Source organism: Nicotiana tomentosiformis, chromosome 2, assembly GCF_000390325.3.
Source record: "Nicotiana tomentosiformis chromosome 2, ASM39032v3, whole genome shotgun sequence".
NCBI lineage: Eukaryota > Viridiplantae > Streptophyta > Magnoliopsida > Solanales > Solanaceae > Nicotiana > Nicotiana tomentosiformis.
The window spans coordinates 179,057,385-179,061,453 of NC_090813.1; the positions used below are offsets into that span (position 1 = coordinate 179,057,385).

Genomic DNA, 4,069 nt, shown 5'->3' on the forward strand with positions numbered 1-4,069 from the left:
TACTGATACTACACTCTGCACTTCTTGTACAGATTTCGGAGTTGGTCCCAGCGGCGTACCGTAGATTTGCTCGGATATCAGCTACCCAGAGGAGACTTGAGGTATAACTGCATGGCGTCCGCAGTTCTGAAGTCCCCGTCTATTTTACTTTAGCTGTGTGTTTATTTTCATACAACTTTATTTTATTCAGACCTTTATTTGTATTATTCTAGAAACTCGTGCACTTGTGACACCAATTCTGGGATGATATTTAGACATCGTTATTTTTTTATTATGTATTATTCACTACATTTCAGACTTTACTTCTGCATTTGTTCTTTGTTATTAATAAATTTTAGAAATTATTTTTAAAATGGATAATATTATTCTAACGTTGGCTTGCCTAGCAAGTCAAATATTAGGCGTCATCACGGTCCGAAGGTAAGAATTTCGGGTCGTGACATCTTATCACCTTGGTTATAAGATTCTATTTCACCATAACTTACAACCTCTCCAATGACATCTATAATAATTTTAAAAAAATGATCAGGACAAAGTTGATAAGACATTCAAATAAAAGAACTGCGAATGGAATACTTACCGAAGAGTTCACTTTCTTCCACATCAATTTTGTTTATCAAATACTCGTAAGGTCTTAAGTCGAAGATACTCATACCAAAAAGATGAACATTTGATTCCTCTACAATCGTCTTATGAGTAAATGTCAACTTCAATTTATACCGCGTGTATTTAAGTTTCATATTATTTGATCCAACCACAAAGTTCTTCATAAAGTACAAACTCAATTCCTTCATCTTTGGTTTGAACATACGTATAAGAGACCGACCAACAGTCGCATGAATTCGATCGCCCTAGAAACAAACAATTCATAAATAATATTAAGTCAGGCAAATATTCAATTGTACAGTGTTGTCACAGACAGAGGCGGACCTACGTTAAGGGTTAAGGGGTCACGTGAACCCGTTAGCCTCGGCAAAAAGTATGTATATAGTATTTTATATATATATATATATATATATATATATATATATATATATATATATATGTACATTTATATGGGACCCCTTAAATATTTTAAATGTGCCCCCATAAACAAAGAGGCAAATGGGAGAACTTGTTGCTTTGAGCACTTAAATTCCCAACTTTGCTGGTGACGCAAGTTCGAAACCCACGTTCAACTTTTTCCTCCTCCTTTCTATTTTTATTCTTTGAGTACAATGTAATTTATATTTAATAGCAAATTGCTTTATCTTTTACTTTTATCTCTTTTTTTTTGAATTCAATTAAAATTTAGTACTAATATATAATAGTCAACTTAATTAATATTTTAGTTCTTTGAATACAATGTAATTTATATTTAATAGCAAATTGCTTTATTTTTTACTTTTATCTTTTTTTTTGAATTTATTTATAGTTTAGTACTAATACACAATAGTCAACTTAATTAATTTTATTCCTTTTCTTCCCATAGCACCCATTTTGCGAAGAAATCTCTCTTTCTCTCTCCCTCTCTCTCTCTCTCTCTCTCTCTCTATATATATATATATATATATATATATATATATATATATATATATATATATATATATGTTCGGTTCCTTTTTTTTCTTTAGAACTTTTTTTTAATAATACTTGGATGATAAGTTATCATAATCGTTAAGTTTTCAAAGAGTTGCTCGCCGAATTTTATCGCTAGTGATTAGCATACAGTGGTGCCCCCGTCGTGCTCAAATCCTGGGTCCGCCTCTGGTCACAGAGTATATTAAACAATCAAGCATCAATGGGTAAAACATAATATGTGAATGCTTGCCTTTCCAAAATAACACATACTGCATATTTTATGGTAAGTACTGTTCATATGACAATAATTTAGATATTTTATTGTCTAAGATCTCCAAAAAAGTTCTCGCACATAAAATACTAAAAAAACCTTTAGAACAAACTACAAATGATTTCAAGTTGACCAAAAATCTTTTCTACTAAAATTGCAGATTAAGAGTTAGCATCATTCACACCTCATTATCAAATAAGGAAAAGCCGGTTAAGAATTATATATGCAATCCCATTACTAAATTAAATCTTTTATTATTCGAGGTATCTCCATCTAGATCATAAAAAATTGAAATTGCAGTTGATTAAATACATGCGTAACCTAATGAATTTCATAGTACAAAGCAGAAGATGGAGATTGTAGTCAAATTGGTTGAAAAAATAAATGCAACTAAAAAAGAATGCACCTTTTCGTCTTGAATAATTAATTCAAAGGAGATGGTGTTGTCTGATTTGTCGCGGTCTAGAACGTGCCACAATCTCACTACTCGTACCTTCAAATTCCAACTCATCTTGTTACTCGATATATTGTTGATATAGTCAAATGCCGTCATATTTCTTCTTAGAGAAAATTTGATAAGAGGATTGTCTGTCAAATGCCGTCAAATGTCGTGTATATATATATATATATATATATATATATATATATATATATATATATTGGCATAATCTTATTTACTTGCTATAAATAAGAAACAAAATACGTGTGTTTAGGGGCATTAAATTTGTGAAAAATAAATTTCCATAAAAAGATCCGTAAAATGTGTGATCAGCCCATAAAATTAGTTGCTAGGCCGAAAAATCTAGCTTAGAGATATGAAATACCATATTTTAGTATTATTTTAATATTAAATATAGGAAATTTTACAAAACAGAGGCAATAAATTTGGGATTCCCCAGTTAGTTGCTAGCCCGAAAAATCTGGCTTAGAGTTATGAAATACGATAATTTAGTATTATTTTAATATTAAATATAGAAAATTTTACAAAATAGAGGCCTATGCATTTGGGATTCCACAGTTAGTTGCTAGCCCGAAAAATCTGTCTTAGAGATATGAAATACAATAATTTAGTATTATTTTAATATTAAATATAGGAAATTTTACAAAATAGAGGCCTATGCATTTGGGATTCCCCAGTTAGTTGCTAGCCCGAAAAATCTGGTTGTTACAACTTACATTTTTGTTAAATTAAGTTTAAATAAATTAAGTTGCCATGTGTATTTTTAATAGGTTGCCACTTGGATTTCTAATAACTTTCCACTTGGCTAAATGAGAAGGCAAACTTTGTTGCTTTAATATATATATAGATATAGATATATAGATATAGATATTTTATATATCTCAATGATTCCACAGACATAGGCTCTGATACCAATTGTTGGAATCAAAATACTTCAAGATGAAATCCTTCATCTTTTATCCAAGACCTATCATGTCAAATCATCGAGAATAAAAACTAGATCCGGAAGTGTACCTGAATCCATATGAATGGATGAAACTCGTTGTCTTGCGGTTAGTGTTCTTCCAAACTGATTTATAGTTGCACATGTTTATGTAATTCTAATTTAGCTCATCATTAAATTAGAAATTACATCTGGGTATCTACACATAAGACCTCATACTTTAGGAGGTGTCTTATAGACCTATTTAACTTTAAATCTTAGCAGATCACTTTTAATTTGGGTCAACCTTTTAATAATAGCAACCAACATACAATTATTCTTAATACAAAATATATGTGCAAGTCCATAAACTCTTACATGAAATTTTAGCTCCGCCAACAACACGTAATATATATATATATATATATATATATATATATATATATATATATATATATATATATATATATATATATATATATATATAATACAAAACATAGTTGCAAGAAGGCACTTTTTTCTTTAGATACTTTTATCCCTGAGTCGTTAATACACACATTCAGATTCTGCGTTCTATTTCACATAAAATTATACGTAAGATACTAAGATATATGTGCATGCTAGTAGTAATCCATATTCCATATCTAGAATCTAGTGGCCTTGTGGACAAGCGTACGCTTCCATTATAAGTCAATCCCAGTAAGGCATAGATTATACAGTTTCATGATTGTAAAAATAAAAGGTCGATCCTGATATTTATAACAAGCAAATGAGTATAAAACATATTTCTTATATAAACATTTAACCATGGTTAAATAATATGTATTCGCTCTTTAATCTATAACTTTTATGGTTG

The 4,069-nt window shown here is 29.8% G+C and overlaps 1 long non-coding RNA gene across 1 annotated transcript; it reads right to left on the bottom strand.

Annotated features, from left to right (window-relative positions):
• Positions 1 to 444: 444 nt before the first annotated feature.
• Positions 445 to 2,444, bottom strand: LOC108944533 (uncharacterized). Its single transcript, XR_011413582.1, has 3 exons — positions 2,238 to 2,444; positions 581 to 851; positions 445 to 502 (listed from the first exon to the last, which is right to left on the bottom strand). It is a non-coding gene; the product is annotated as an uncharacterized lncRNA (long non-coding RNA).
• Between the last annotated feature and the right edge of the window lie 1,625 nt (positions 2,445 to 4,069).